The sequence below is a fragment of the Neofelis nebulosa genome, chromosome 8, assembly GCF_028018385.1.
Source record: "Neofelis nebulosa isolate mNeoNeb1 chromosome 8, mNeoNeb1.pri, whole genome shotgun sequence".
Classification (NCBI taxonomy): Eukaryota; Metazoa; Chordata; class Mammalia; order Carnivora; family Felidae; genus Neofelis; species Neofelis nebulosa.
The window spans coordinates 114734848-114751509 of NC_080789.1; the positions used below are offsets into that span (position 1 = coordinate 114734848).

The 16662-nt window shown below is 44.4% G+C and overlaps 1 long non-coding RNA gene and 1 pseudogene across 2 annotated transcripts in view; both read left to right on the plus strand.

Annotated features, from left to right (window-relative positions):
* Positions 1 to 11117, plus strand: part of LOC131483438 (uncharacterized) — a 35221-nt gene extending 24104 nt beyond the window's left edge. Inside the window, exons 2-5 of one of the 2 annotated variants that reach the window (XR_009247677.1) lie at positions 6861 to 7142; positions 7805 to 7873; positions 8616 to 8813; positions 9109 to 11117. This is a non-coding gene — a long non-coding RNA (uncharacterized LOC131483438). Of the gene's footprint in view, positions 1 to 6860; positions 7874 to 8615; positions 8814 to 9108 lie in introns of both variants that reach the window. The other variant, XR_009247676.1, reaches the window with a different exon arrangement.
* On the plus strand, positions 2380 to 6851 carry LOC131483436 (dCTP pyrophosphatase 1-like; annotated as a pseudogene).
* Positions 11118 to 16662: the final 5545 nt, after the last annotated feature.

Sequence of the window (16662 nt, forward strand, 5' to 3'; positions counted from 1 at the left end):
CCAAACCCTGTGAGGTAGATAGGACATTTTACAGGGAAGGAAACTGAGCCTGTGAGAGGTTAAGTGACTCGTCCCCGGTTACAGAACACAGCGAGTGCTCGGACTTTTGGCCCAGTGTCCAGCCTGCTCCACCACCCAGCCCCGTCTCCCTGGAGAAAGTGTTAGGTGTAGCTGAGCCCAAGTCCTAGCAGCCCCCGCGAGGCGGTGCTTTGAGAGTCTGGGCAGATTATTAGATCAGGATAAGTTGAACAGCTTGGTGGGATTTAATTGTTTGGAAGGTAGTCAGCACATTTCCCAACACTAAGGGAGACCGCTGGAGTCTGCTTTTCCCCCATAATGATGCTACCTGATTTTTGGAGAGTGCTTTCACGTTGACGCTTTGCTTACTTGATTCCAGACCCAGTCCGGGATCTGTGTGAAAGGTTTCATCTTCGTTAACATGTACAGTAACATACTGGGGGGGAAAAACCCAAGATGATGGGAGATGAACCAAAAGGAGACAGGCGGGACTTCTTTACGCCACCTCCGTCCCTGCTTACCAGTGACCTGCCGGCCAGGTGTGCCCCGTGGGTGCCGCTCCCTCTGCCCATTAGGCACCATCCACTTCCCTGTGTTGCCAGGCGAGCTTTCTGACCTCAGAGGGTGCCTCGCATACTGGCTGCAAAGGTGTTTTACTGACTTAATGTCCACGGAGACTCACTTGAAAGCAAGCTTCTGGGTGAGCCCGAGAGTAGGGGTGGGGCTGCTGGAAACAGGGCTGGGAAGGCACTGCAGGCCTGCAGGGTCCACAGTGGCACGAAGCTTGCACGCCTCCATGGCGGTGGAGGTAGGCAGTCCCCGGGAGAAGAACTAACCTTTTCTTTTTTTAAAATCTGTAGTCAGAGGGGATGCCCTGCCAGGCCCTGGGTCTCCTCTTTTTTGGGTGGGTTTCCCTACAGAGGCAGCTGAGGGCTCCACCCCACCAGACTGTGTGGAAGAAGCTGGAAGGGATGAGGCTACAGCCCCGCGGAGCCAGGGCAGAACCAGCCCTAAGGCCCCCTGGGGGCGGGGTATCAAGCCTAAATTACAATGTTCGAAGGAGCACAGGTCTTAATGCTTCCACACTCGCCCTTCCATGGTCTGGCCTGGAACAGCAGCCAGGGAGATTCCTTTGGAACAGATCTGGTCACTCTGCTGCTCCCAGCTGGTTTGACAACACCCCAGCCCTCGGCACTGCCCCCCCCTCCTGGCCTCACCTCCTACCTCTCTCGTCTCAAGGGCTCCAGCCACAAGGCCTCCTGCCTCCCCCTCTTCAGCCATGCTCACCCCCCTTTTGCACTAGCTGCACCCTGTGCCCAGCATGCTTGTCCCCCAGAAATTAACATCCACCACCCCTTCAAATCTTGCATCAGACTTTCCCTTCCTAATGCAAACTGTCCTCTCCACCCCCACCCCCCATTTCCTTAACGGACCCTGCTGCCTACTTTTCCAGAGCACCATTCATTTTTCAACCCACAAATATAATCATTGATTATGTTCACTGTCTGACTTCTCCCGCTAGAATGTGAACGTCCCTGGAGGCAGGAACATCTTTATCTTACTGACATGTCCCCAGTGCCCACGTAGTGCCTGGTTATGCTTGGTTGGGTAAACAGATGCAGAAGTGATCATCTTCGGTTACATACTGTGGCTGCTCCAAGGTACCCAGCACCCCTTTCGTGCTGGAAACTACAAATGCCCACATCAGCATCCAGGCTTCTGGAAGAGGAGCTGTAAATGCTAGGCAGGGAGTCTGGCTCCTGCCAAGACAGCTGAGAGGGTTCTCGTTTCAGCCCAGACCTGCAGCAGAAACCTAGTCCTACAGGCTGTAGGCATGGGATGTGGTGGGGGGCTCTAGGGCAGGAGACGGCCAGCCTCCAGCCTCGGTTGGGGACAGCAAGACTCACTCTAAACCCCTCCACTGCCTGGAAAAGGTGACCTCAAAACTTTCAGCCCTAGGCTTCTTCCAGGTTGAGGCTTGTAGGGCTAGATAGGAAATGGTCAGGACCAGAACCTGTTACAGAATTTATAGGGACAAGTCCAAAATGAAGATGTGGGGACACTTGTTTAAAATGCATTACAAAGTTAGGGGCACCTGGGTGGCTCAGTTGGTTAAGCATCCCACTTCAGCCTAGGTCATGATCTCATCGTTCCTGAGCTCAAGCCCCGCGTCAGGCTCTGTGCTGCCGGCTCGGAGCCTGGAGCCTGTTTCAGACTCTGTGTCTCCCTCTCTCTCTCTGCCCGTCCCCCACTCATTCTCTCTCTCTCTCTCTCTCTCTCTCTCTCTCTCTCTCTCTCTCTCTCTCAAAAATAAATAAAACATTACAAAAATTGTTTTTAATGCATTACGAAGTTCAAGGCATGTCTCAGGCAAATGGGGACACGTGTGAGGACACAGGGGGAGATGGCAGTACTTCTCCTGACCCCTTCAGCTTCAGCCCAGAGCCCACGCTTGAGGACACTGCTGCCTCTGTGCTGAGTTTGCTGCTCAATGAGACTGGTGCCAGTTTCACCAGGCTCAGAACCTCCCATTGGCCTTGGGGGGAGGGGAAGGAGGGGAGCAGGCAGAGCTCTTTCAGTGGAAGCCCAGTGAGGAGGCTGGCCCCCAAGCCGGGCCCCCCAGAGAACAGGCAGCCTCTCAAGGGGAACTTAGTGATGTCTTCATCTACTTGGTAGAAGTCACAGCCCACTGCCATGTGAATCTGCCCCAAGTGGTACTCTCCAAGATGGACATCAACTGGCGGACTCTGCCCTCAAAAATAGACTTGCTCTGGGGCGCCTGGGTGGCTCAGTGAGCTAGGCATCTGACTTTGGCTCAGGTCATGAGCTCACGGTTCATGAGTTCGAGCCCCACATCTGAAGCCTGCTTCGGATTCTGTGTCTCCCTCTCTCTCTGCCTTCTCCCACTCATGCTCTGTCTCTCTCAAAAATAAATAAACATTGGGGCGCCTGGGTGGCGCAGTCGGTTAAGCGTCCGACTTCAGCCAGGTCACGATCTCGCGGTCCGTGAGTTCGAGCCCCGCGTCAGGCTCTGGGCTGATGGCTCGGAGCCTGGAGCCTGTTTCCGATTCTGTGTCTCCCTCTCTATCTGCCCCTCCCCCGTTCATGCTCTGTCTCTCTCTGTCCCAAAAATAAATTAAAAAAAAAAAAAAAAAAAAAAAAAAACAAAAATAAATAAACATTAAAAAAAAAAATAGACTTGCCCCACGAGGCCACCTCTGAAGGCCAAGCTTGGGGCCTGCAGACCTTGCCTGTGAGTCCACAGGCCAGGCCTCAACCTAGAAACATGAGCACAGGACCTGCAACTCGGCATAGCATCCGAGAAGCAGAGGATGGCCTGGCCGTGGAACTTTGCTGTAGTCCTTTCTTAACGGATCATGGGCGTAGGGGTCCTGCTTCCTAAGTTCTGAGGCCCAAGAACCTTCAGAAGATAGCCTCCTGATATTTTCTACAAAGGTTTTGATTAGCAAAAATAAAAATAATTTAAAAAAATAAAATGGATTAAGAATTTTAAGATGCTGGCCACAGAGCATTAAACCAAGTGGGCCCTTCTGAGGACTGACAATGCTAATGACATTTCATGGATCCTCCTGCCAGAAAACTCCACAACAAACATAAATCACTTGTGTCTGAGACGTGTAGCATGTTTCTCCTTGAGGAAAGAGCCCTCGGGGGGAGTGGATGAAGGTACCAAAAATTGTTTCTGCGCCACTAACGAAAGGATCCGCCGTTGCGTTTGCAGGGTGGGGGTGGGATGAGCAGTGGCAGAATGAGGTGACATCAAAGGTGGTGTTGGGCCAGACTGGGTCGATGTCCATGTGAAATGACTAGCCAAGACTCTGGAACATTCTCCATTCAGAAAAGTGGTCAGTGATCAGTGACAGGTAGGTAAAAAAAAGAACGGGGCACCTGAGTGGCTCAGTGGGTTAAGCGCCTGACTTCAGCTCAGGTCATGATCTCACGGCACGTGGGTTCGAGCCCCGTGTTGAGCTTTCTGCTGTCGGCACAGAATCTGCTTCAGATCCTCTGTCCCCTCGCTCTCTGTCCCTCCCCAACTTGTGCATACGCATGCTCTCTCTCTCTCTCTCTCAAAAATAAACATTGAAAAATTAAAAAAAGAAGAAAAAGAAAGAAAAGAGCAATTGGAAGGAATAAAGCCGAGGTTGAGTCACGTTGTTGTGGCTTTTTATGCTGGGAAGCCCAGGGCCTTTCCACATGAATCAGCTGAAAGTTTGCATTACTAACAACATTTAAGTAGGCATCCTTGGATATCAGATGCTGAGGTAGGTGCCATCCCCTCACATTTGGATGGCCCTTTACAGTCTAAAACCTGCTTCGCTATATATAATGCTTTCAGTGGACTCTCTCAATAAGCCTACTAGGTTAGCAGGGTGTTGTTATCGGCAGACAGGCAGACTGACTAGTCTGAGTCCACAGAGTCAGTAAGGGCCCAGAGGGGGCACGAGAACTCAGTTCTGCTAGCTTTGAGTCTAACGCTTTTGTCCTTTCCTCCACGATGCTTCTGTCACGGGTGGTGGCGGCCATCTTTCCAGAGCTCATGGCCTGAGACAGACAGACAAATGCAGCCCAGGGCATCACAAGCATATAGCAACACGTTGACTAATGGCCTCCAATTACCAATACCCTGGCAGCAAAAGGGCAGTGAGCTGCTAGGGATGCAGAGTATCAGCTCCGCTTTCAGGAAAAACTAGGTGTTCAGAGGGATTGGATGTTTCTTTCCCTGATGCAAATGGTACACGAACTGCTTTTTGGGGGCATCCGATAAACATGAACTACAGACTAAGTAAAGACGAATAAAGGGATGCTCTCCTGAGTGAGTAAGCATTTTGAAATGGCCCATTAACCTCTTATCAGAAGGATTCTTTCCTTCGAAGCGTGTTGGTCATTTCCTGCACTAAAAGGTGTGCAGACGATTTGCCACATCACATTATTATGCACAGCTAACTGCTTTGCAAAAACTTGTACCTGCAGATGCAGTCAGTGGGTTTGAGTTAAATACCTCGATCATTAACTTTTTCTCTCAAAATTAACAAGTGCAATTAGCCCATATTAATGAAATAATCTTGAGTTCTTTTTTTTTTCTAACCGAAGTTCCATTTGAGTCACACAAAAAAGAAAATGCATCTAAAAATCAGTTCCATTTTAGAACAGGCACATGTTCCAAACAGCTGAACTTATTTTTCCTTCTTCAGATTCTGCAAAATTCACTCCCAGGTTTACTCTCTATGCCAAGTTTCAGAGCTGAGCAAATTTTTATGGTCTAGTTATAAACCCTAGAAAAACAAGGTTTATAGGAAATGTTGACACAACCTTAACTAAAGTGGTGTTAGCTGACACCTCTATATTTTCAATTTGGGGATTTCTACTGGGAAAATATAAACGCTAATTCAGCAAAGGAAGCCAACTATAATAAAAATGTTGTAGTCTTCCTGTTCACCCCATGAAGTTCTACTTCAAAAGATGCCAGTGCAACATGGAGGTGAGTTAGAATTAGTATGCTCAGTATGTAGGGCACCTGCAAATAGCTAAGCCTCCTGGTTACTATAAACTTTGCCTGGGAATGCATGACCTCACCATGAGTCATGGCTGCCCACTGCAGTCCGGTCAGAGAGGTGGCGGCGGATTCCAGGTCTTTATGCGAAAGGCGTCTACTATCCTTGCACCGCGCACCCCCAAATCTACCATGAATAGAGACCAGGGTAGGTTTTTCACGGACCAGGAGAGCGAGCCTCCAAAACACAGAGAAGCCAAAATGTTGAGAGTTGAGTAAAGGCACACCGCGGACGTTGATCCCGAGCGCGGTCAGCTCAGACTGGGGCCAGTAGCGGTGCCAGGGGGACCCAGGTGTGAGGGCATGCCAAAACATCAGGACAAAGAGCCAACGACAGTTCTCATTTCCCCAATCCCTCTAAACAGCCCAGATGAGAAGCACATGTGTTCCATATTTAGGCTTTGATTTTTTCTTTTTTTTCCTTCTGAAACAAGAGGAGGTGGGAGAAGGGGTGAAGTTTGACTCAGGTCCAGAGATAAAGACTGACATACACAAATGGACCATAATAGGGGGCAAAGTGAGTTAAGCTGAAGTAAATGTTTTAAAATCCTCAGCTAGATAGACTAAACAGTATTGGCCTAGGAGCCAAAAGACCCAGCTGTCTGTCCCGAGGCTCCCACCGGGGAAATGCGACTCCAGGCAGCCTGCGGAGCCTCCCTGGTGTCTCTGCTTGGTCATCTGTAAAATGGAGGCCGGCCTCCATTACGCGACAGCGGCGAGGAGTAAGTAATGGCCCTGGAAGTGCTTGGTGAATTTTAAACTGCAAGACGAATGGGAGTATTATGCCGTGTTGATTGCATTTCTCCATTGGAAAACTGTGTTCAGAAAATGGAAATATTTTCAATCGAGGGACAAATCCATCAGGATAAAGGGGGAAAAAACCCTTCCTAACACATTTGTAATTGCTTTTAGTTCATCCTAGAACTGATTCAGAGGGCCATTTATCGCTGACATCTTTGCTTTTGTGTTAAGTCTAATAGTCTACTAAAAAGGCCATTTGGGTCGCACCCCAATTACCATCACATATGTCTAAACTTCACCAGCTCACAAGGGACCGCTAAGTTACATATCTTCATGAACAGAAAGTATTTTGGATGATTATTTTCTTCCTCCCAGGTTTCTAAGGCTGTTGGCAGCATTTTCCCAGAGTGTTTTCAAAAGCTTTCACAAGATATCCTCATAACATTGGCAAAAAATATGAAGCATACTTTAAAGGCTAATGCTTAACTTCTGTAGACCCTGATTTTTATTTATTTTTTTTTTTTTTCAGGTTGAAAAGGAAGACAGGAGTTTCTGGATGTACCTGTCAAGACTAAATGATTGTTCATTTCCTGTGAGTTGGGAATAACGTAATCACATGCAGCTGGGGAGCTAGGCTGTGTTTCTTGCTTTTTCCTCTTCCAGAAGCTGGGTCCCTTACCAGCTGGGAAATATTACTGTATGAACGTGCTGAAAAACTTAAGGGAAATGAAAAGAACAACAACATTCTAGATGTCAGCAATCAGTTTGATGGTCTTACCTGTACCAACCTGAGAGGATTTTAATAGCAAAAGTTTGTAAAGATTAATTTAATTTAAACTGAGTTCTTAGATTAAAAAAAAAAAAAAGCAAGTGTTTACAGAGTCACAAAAATCTTTGTCTAGAATTGAGCTGATTAGAATTAACCCTGTCACAATTACACCCACCAACGACTGGGTAAGTTTGAGAGAAACAATTTAAAATAATAAAGCATTTTAACCCAAGAGAAATGGATTAGTAGGAATCAAAGTATCCGTCCTTTGCTAATGCAGTCATTACCTGGGGGAAAAAAAACCCCACATAAATTCAATGCTGAGTTTAAAATTGGAATTCAGCAAAATGTAATCTCGGGCACTTATTTTAAATGCACGCTTCTATCTTTTAGTATAATAAATTTTGTTCGGGGTTTCATTAGCCATTACACTATACATTGTGATTATGTCAGATATTAGATGCTGAGAAATGGAGCCAACATCTCACTTCAGGTGGCTCCTGTTCCAACTCATCATCAGAATTAATTAAAGAAAGAGGAGGTGGGATGGGGAGCAGGAGAAACGTTTGGATTAGTCAGGTCACCGTTTTTTCCTGGGAAGGTGAGGAATGGAAGAAGAGAGAGGCCAAGGCAGAAGGAAAGTCTCTGTTGGGATGCCTGGGTGGCTCAGTCGGTTAAGTGTCTGACTCTTAATTTCCACTCAGGTCATGATCTTGCGGTTCATGAGTTCGAGCCCTACATGGGGCTCCATGCTGGCAGTGCAGAGCCTTCTTGTGAGTCTCTCTCTCCCACTCTCTCTCAAAATAAATAAATAAACTTTAAAAAAGAAGAAGAAGAGGGGCGCCTGGGTGGCTCAGTCAGTTTAGCATCCGACTTCGGCTCAGGTCACGATCTCACCATTGTGAGTTCACGCCCTGCATCAGGCTCTGTGCTGACAGCTCAGAGCCTGGAGCCTGCTTTGGATTCTGTCTCTCTGTCTGTCTGTCTGTCTCTCTCTCTCTCTCTCTGCCCCGCCCCTGTTTGCACTCTGTCTCTGAATCTGTCTCTCTCTCAAAAGTAAATACGTTAAAAAAAATAAAAATAAAAAAAGAAGAAGAAAATTCTCTGCCAATGGAATCTTATGGCATCACTGCCCATTCTACCCAGACTTGTGCTTGGAAGAAATTTGGGGCCTCAGGGGAATGTGAGGGGCTACAATCGCCCTGGATCACCATGTGCATGTGCACGTGGTTGTCACATTTGGCTAGGCATCAGAATTACTGGGAGAATTTTTAAAAATAGAAAACAACTGGGTCCCATCCAGTCCTGGGATAAAGCTCGCATGACATCATTTTTGGTTTTTTTGTTTGTTTGTTTGTTTTAATGTATGTTTTTAACACACCCAAGCCTACAATTGATTCTGAATGCTGAGCCAACATTGAAAACCAGGAGTAGGCGATAGTTGGAAATTAACTAAAAGGTGAATTTGACAATATTGCACCTTATCTAAGTCTCTTTCATATTGTTTGAATCCAGAGAACTGCCTTTTCTGACGTCTACCAAACACAAGATGATGAGGATGACAATAATAAAAAATATCAATGCTACTGAAGCTCCTTGGGGACTCTTCAGAATGACACAGCACTTACACATCCATTAGGTCATTTCTTTTCCATCTTCTCTCTCTTAGTGCTTTGAGGCCAGCAGTGAGAGCATCGTCACTCCATCTCACAGGTATGAAAGCATGCCACATCCTGTTAAATCCCCCACCAGTGCGAGTGGGTAGGCTGACCCCCATTTCGTGCCCCTTCCCCCTTAGCAATCCCATCAGCTTGGCCTGACAGCTGGTTTTGTGGCACACCTGGGACAGCGGGCAGGGAGGGTCCTCTGCCCTTAGTTGATTTTATGCTCCTGTAGTAGAAAAGGCAGAGAATTCAGCGACTTGAATTAGCTCCCAACTTGACTGCAATTGGAAAGAAGCTTTGTGTTTTGTTTTCACCTTTTTTTAAATTAAATGTTTTTTCTTTAGTTCACTTATTTATTTTGAGAGACAGAGAGAGCGAACAAGAGAGGGGCAGAGAGAGAAAGAGAGAGAGAGAGAGAGAGAGAGAGAGACTCCCAAGCAGGCTCCACACTGTCAGCGCAGAGCCCCATGAAAGGCTCCAACTCAAGAACTGTGAGATCAAGACCCGAGCCGAGATCAAGAGTCGGAAGCTTAACCGACTGAGCTACCCAGGTGTCTTGTGTTTTATTTTCACATTAAAGAGTCGGCTTACATCCAGCATGTACAATAGATATGATAGATTTTTGCCTTTCCGTTTTACACAAGTCCTTTTCTGAAGCTAACACATGTCTCCCTTGTCCATGTCGTTGCTTCCTGGGCTTCAAGAGAGAAGAGATCGTGAGGAGAAAAAGACACAGTGGGTCGGTAGACGGCAGGTTGCCCCTGGCAGGCCGGGTGGAGCAGGCAGCTGTGCAGGGCTCCTGCCTGCCAGCTTCTTTCACATCACGAGAAGCAAATGGCCCCCAGGTGAAGGATGGAAGAAGCAGCTGAGAAATCTTCCTGTCATATTTGGGTTTATTTCCCTGCCGCCTGAGTAAGCTTTCAGTAACCTTGGTCTTTCAATTCAACTATTTTGATGGAAAGAAATAACGATCACGGCAACTGTGGCTGATGGATGTTAAGAGCTGGACCTTACCCTTTCAGGGGAAGACTGCTTGAGAATGGACTTGAGGACAAAGGCGTTACAAAGCATGGCACCGGAAGCTATGTTTTTGCTGACTCGACTTACCTTATTAACAAAATCATTTCACGTTTTATGTGAACATAAACAAAACTTCCTAGGTAATCTTTGAAGGTGTTGGATGCTGTGGTAGCTACCACTGTGGCAAAAGGGCAGTGTTGAAGTGTAATCAGTCTCCCAGATAATAATATTTTACCGATCAATAACTTACTGTACTTACAGGTTTGCCCCGTCATATAAAAATATATTTATAAAAAGTATCACCCAGACTTTTATAAATTAGTAGACTGACCGTTGCTTTAATCATCTTTTATCTTCTACATGTGTGAACCTAAAAGATTGATGGTGTTTTAGTTATGTCTACATCACATCTGATTTCACAATAGCCTGTGGAGAAACCTATTTTTGATAGTAATAAAAAAGCATTTCATATACAGTTGCATATATGGAACTTAGCTAGTTTTTTAAACCAGGAAGGTAGAGCTACTTTCTGGGATAGGAATCACAAATGGGTTTCATCCGAGCACGAACTGGGCAGTTCACAGAAGTGGCATGCTGAGAAAGCTGGTCTGGGCTCAGCAAACGTGTGTGCGAGATGGATTAGTGATGTCTGCCATGGAAGGACAAGGTCCTGGTGCCATCTGTGTGCCATCTCTGCCGTGGGAGGAAAGGGAAAATACTAAAATATGTAGCAAATGTGTATTTCACTATGCACAAAGATGCATAAAGAATTCCTCTGATGACACAGTTTTTGCCAGAGCAAAGACTCAATCGATAACTTCAAATAGTGTTAGATTTCAGAGTATTATTAAAAATACTTAATGCATATCTGGGTGTCTAAAAGAGTAAGGATTATTCATTTTTCTCAACATGCTACAATTGTTATGTGAAATTCTGGAAATTAAGTCTGTCATCATTACGGTAGTGAATATCAGTCAAAATCTTCCAATTATGTAAGCAACTCACAAATGAGTCTTTTTCCTTGAATTCCATCAGCACTGAGGTACACTGCAGCCTGATTGTTTTCATTAATGTAGTTTTCATCGCACTCAAAGAAAATGCCATTGTTTGGTGATTATGACGCCCATAGGGAAGTCATAAAGTCCGTCATATTCCTAAGTTCCATCTAACAGTATCAGTGAGGATACAACTCTAGCATAGTCATTTATTTCCTGTTAAAGATAATATCAATGGAAAAGCAAAGTGGGGTTATCCCCCTGGAGAGACCATGAGTTTAAGATGATTAATGTTGTAAAGAAATAGCTTTCTTATTGAATAAATGGCCTTTTCATCAGATCGTTTTAAATTGCAAAATTTAATTTCAGATGGAAGAAAACATTCCTCAATTATACTGCAAATAATGACGTATTTACACACTTCTTTAGCATGTTTTCTGCCAAAGATTTATCATTTCAGATCATTTTCATTGTGTGTTTCTTAGTTGCATATTATTCCTCTTACCTTTCAAATGTATAGACACTTTTCATTATTCACTGATTGAGTTCTTGAAGACATGGGTTGACTACAAAGGGTTTGATTCTGTTTATTTTATATAGCCAGGAAGGTGACCAGTCATGAAAGAAACCCTCCAAGAATTTGTTGTGCTTCCGTACTCCTCCTCCTCTGGCTGTTAGCCAACAACTCCATTTTCAGTCAGCAAATCATAGTTCCATATTTCCAGGTGCCATCTAACCCATTGAGCATCTTGCCACTTTCTCCAAACCAATGTTTGGAAGTTTCTTTTAACACATCTTCTTCTCCTTTTCTTCCTGGGTGTTCTATATACAGGACTTTTTTAGTGGGGGAGAGAGTGACAGTGGAGTTTGCTTTAACTATGAAAGTAGCTTGCTTGAGTTACAGGAGGAAGCAGAACACGATTTTTCTGAATTCTTACCTTGTCCTTTTAACGGGGCACATTATCTTTTCTGTTCCCATATATCATTTGCCTTTAAGGATCTCTAGGGAATAACTGCTAACGCTGGAACTGGGTCCTTCCTGAAGCAACAAGGGAAGTGGGGAGTTTCTCCTTTGGGGTCACTGTTTCCAAGATAGTTGTGTTCACCAAGATGGAAATTTTCTCCAAAATTATGTATATGCCGGACCTCTGGGAAAATAGGTGTAGGCATGATTTGCTTTTATTCAACCCTAGTGGCCAGCACAATAGATACCCAGCCCTCAGGATAGCTTTTATTTTATAGGTAGGTATTCTGAGCTGGATGAGTAGAAAGTGTTTAATTGCCTTAATTTCAGCATTTGACAGAAACTTCTTTTAGAGTTTGTGTCATGAGCGCTGGTTGCCTGTTCAGTGTCTATTCTTGCTTATTACCAGCAACGTGCCCAAAGAAATATTTCATTTGCCAGACTCTCTTGTAGGTGGGGAGGGCAGGGGGCCACTGAGGGGGAGGCCTATGTTGTTGGGTGGAACTTTTTCCATTGACTGGCTGTCAGCTCCCTTATGGGAGAAGTTTCTCCTTTCATCCTCTCTCAGTGGATTGCTGAGTCCTTAAAACTGGTCTTAGCTCATGTTTGTGCCCTGGTGAGGCTTGCCCTTCCAGTGAGTATTTTGATAAAAGTTATTAAGAAATAGAGAAGGAAACATTCTGATCATGTTAATGCAAGCAGGATATAAAACAAAAATGGAAAGACACCAGTGAGGATCTTACCAATTTAGGTCTAATTACAAACACAATGCCTTGGAAAAAATTAGGTATGATAAATCCAAATGGGAAGGTTATATGCATTAACAAGGATAGATTTGTTATTTTAATTAGAAAACATTAAGTACTGGGGCGCGTGGGTGGCTCAGTCAGTTGAGCGTCAGACTCTTGGTTTTGGCTCAGGTCATGATCCCACGGTCGTGGGATTGAACTGTATCTGGCTTTGTGCTGAGCGTGGAGCCTGCTTAAGATTCTCCCTCTCCTTCTCTCTCTCTCTCTCTCTCTCTCTCAAATAAATAAATAAATAAGGGTTCCTGAGTGGCTCAGTTGGTTAAGCATGTGACTCTTGATTTCGGCTCAGGTCATGATCTCACAGTTCATGGGATCAAGCCCTTCATCAAGATGTGCGCTGACAGTGTGGAGCCTGCTTGGGTTTCTCTCTCTTCCTCTTTCTCTCTTCCCCTCTTCTCTCCCCCCTCAAAATAAAGAAAGAAAGAAAAAAGAAAAAAAAAAAAGAAAACCTTAAGTACTAATAGTTACTAGCTGGGGGTGGGGGGGCAGGGAATAAAATCACGAGCAAGAAGACATGGTCCAGGACTTTCCGGAGTTGACAATCTAATGGGGAAGACTTATAGTAAAATAAGCAATCAGGGCAGACACGTACAGCCACACAGAGTGTGCACTGGACAACTTCAGGGGACATTTGTCACATAGAGTACAGTATAAAGGGTGACCCACTGCAAGGCATGACCTGTCCAACTACAGAGGTGGCAGCCCTCGAGGCAAGTTTTCTAAAGTGTGCTATGTAAACAGTGATGGAGGTCATACTGTGCCAAGGGAGACATAGTACCAGCCCCTGGCCTAGCCTAGGAGGTGGTTTCTTGGAGTAAATGGCGTTATACCTGAGACTTCAAGATCAGCCTGAGTTAGCCAGACCAAGAGGAAGAAGCGTTGCCCAAGTAAGAAGAACAGTGTAGACAGAGGCAGGGACAAGAGGTGGTAGGGCCAAGCTAACCAAGGAGTACATATAAGGAATGCCATGGCGGCTCAGTCCTGCGTGCCATCTGGAAGGCTTCTTTTTCGAGCTTTCCAAATCCAGATCAGCTGCACTCAAACGTGATGGATTGTGAAAGAGAAGGAGCTCCTCACCTCCCACCTCTGTTTTCTGAAGTTCTCAGCAACATTTCCCCATATAGTACAGTTGGTTCAAAAGCTCCAGGAAGATTCCCTGCCTTCAGACAGATGGGTCCCAATGGTGGGCTCCCGTTCCTGCCACCTGTTCAACTATATCAAATGTCAAGCATTTTGATTCAGAGAAACTAAATCAATCTGATTGTGACATTTCTCTTCCTCAAGTCTTTTAAGGATTTGGGGATTAAAAACAAACAAACAAACAAAATACTTTGGAGGATCAAATTCAAAGTTCTTAGCATGGCTTACACGGTATAGTCATCTCTCACAGGGCAGGGACCATTTCTGTCTCGTCACTTAGCATTTGTCACAATAGCTGGCACAGAGTAGCAATGAATGAATGGCCAGGCAGTTTTTTCCTGCCTGCAGTTTCCCCCTCTAGTCTGCTCCAAAAAGAAGCGGACTGGTTTCCAGGCAGGGTAAGCCCTGGTCCACATCCTGGGTTTCCACAAGCGATAACCGCCCCCTGCCACAGCTCGCTGACTCTTCAGGTTCTGGGTCTGCTCTTCCCTGGCACCTCAGGCACAACCAGTCAGGGTGTATCATTTTAATATCCCTGCTACTTGACGCTTATCAAAATTTTGGTTTATTGCCCTAAAGAGAAAATCATGCAAGTGTGAAAGATGTATGCACAAGAATATTTGCTGCAGCATTGTTTATCATGGTGAAAAATTGGAGTGACCCAAATGTCCATTAATAGAGGGCTGGTCCCATCAATTATGGAATATAACACCCAGCGGAATAGGAAACAACCTTAAAATGGAAGAAGGAGAGTCTACTGTATTTCATCAAATCTGAGATACCATCATTTTCAAAATGCATCATTGTTTTATGATACTAAGAAAAATAAGTGCTGTCAATTAAAAGACAGTGCTCTCCTGTTATCTAGAATTTTTACTTTATACTTATTAGCTCCTTTACATTTTGGCATATTTTTATACATTACTCTTAATGCATTCCTGAAGAAAATATATAAGCATGATAAATTAATATGTTTCTGGAACTTCTTCGTATTTAGAGTCCAACTCTTCTGAATGCTTATTAACTCAGACGTGTCAATGTCCAGGTATTTCTTGAAGCCATCAAGAGTGTCTGGATGCTGAGTTTCTTAAGAATGCACGAAAGAGAGAAAGGCATTGGGGTCCTCAGTTGGCTTTGCAGTTACATAGAATTGGCCAATTTTGGACTTGTGCTTGAGGAATATCGATAAACCACTTCATATTTACCTCCAACAAAACTCCCACACTCCTCCTTCAATGATGTTGCTCTCAACAGTTAAAAGAAAACTCACCTCTTGCTCATGAATTTTCTCCTAATCCATTAACACCCATTCCGAATGTTTTGACGGTTTTGTGAATGTGTCTACAACTGCTGCCTGGTCAGGCATCACGATTTGTTCAGATGCAGCCTCATTCCAGGGGTGCAAATTGTTTTTTAAAAAGAGCGTTTAAGAGGGGTGCCTGGGTGGCTCAGTTTGTTAAGTGTCTGACTTCGGCTCAGGTCATGATCTCACAGTTTGTGAAGTTGAGCCCCTTGTTGGGCTGTGTGCTGACAGCTCAGAACCTGGAGCCTGCTTCAGATTCTATGTCTCCCTCTCTCTCTACCCTTCTCCCACTTGCACTCTGTCTCTCTCTCTGTCTCTCAAAAATAAATAAACATTAAAAAGAATTAATAAAAATAAGGCGTTTTAGAATCAATTAAATATCTTATATGTCCAAAACATGTTGAGGAGTAACAAAATGTCTAGTGATAAATGTATGTAGTATATATACAAGTGTACACGTACATGTATTTATATTAATATGAAATTAATTTGAGGGATGTTAAATAATAACATGAGGATGTTTATCCAATATTATCAATAGTCACTTCTATGTAGTGCAGTTTAAGATGATTTTACCTACTTTGTTCTTTTCTCTATATTTAACACTTTTATTTACAGTAAAGATGTAGCATGTTTTCAAAAGTAGTAAACTTTATTTGTTAAAAAGAGAGATGATATTTATGGAAAATTGCCTAACACATAGGCATTTCCATTTAAAATTTGATTTTATATCCTATGTATATGTTTTAGGAGGTCTGTAAGGCCCCTAAAATTAGAAATAGTCCTTTAATTTACCTGTCACACTTAGCATAAAATCTGAGCTCCTTCCCAGAAACCCCTGCCTCACCCCTGCCTACAGTGCTGATGTGAGCCCTTCCAACTGTTCTGAGCTCTCTCCAGTAGGCACACACGAACCCGTTCAGTCCTTGAACACCCAACCCCTTGTCCCCCATGACTCCGTCACACAGGCCTCCAACATTTAGCTACATGCTTAATAAATGAGGCCACCCCTGACTGCTTGATCTAAAGTAGTCTGCCCTCATTCTTTTTCATCACCTCGCTCTGTTTTGTTTCCTTCAGAGTATTAATTACCATAGGAAAACCACTTCAGTTACATGTTTGTCCTCTTGTTTATAGACTGCCTTTTGCCACTAGAATGGAAACTCCATGCGAGCAGGATCCCTGGCTATCACAGTAACTCCCCTCTCTGCTGTGCTCAGTCACTGACTGGCATTGGTAGCAGCTCAAGGGATGACAGTCTTGGTGTGAACGTGGTTGTGGGACCAGAAGGGTGGTTGCAGCCCTCTTGACAGCTGATAGAAGAAACATCTTCACAACACTCATTGCCTTTTTCACTTTCAAAGGCAGTGGGAGACTTATCACATATTACTCAGGGCCTTCTTTTTGAAGACCCATGGGGAAAAAAATTCCCTCAAGTATCAATCCCGGGAGGAGCTGTGCTTTACTTGGGCAATTGGTTTGTGTATTTAACTAATTAAATAATTAAGAAAATTAATTAAGTAATTAAGTAATTGACAATGTGATCTGAGTTCTCTGTTTTTGTAAATGTGTGCCTGAAACTTGGAACTGGACTTGTAGTCTATTTTTTGGCAAATGCACAGGAACGCCTATAAATATTTATGTATATTACTTGAATACATATTGAT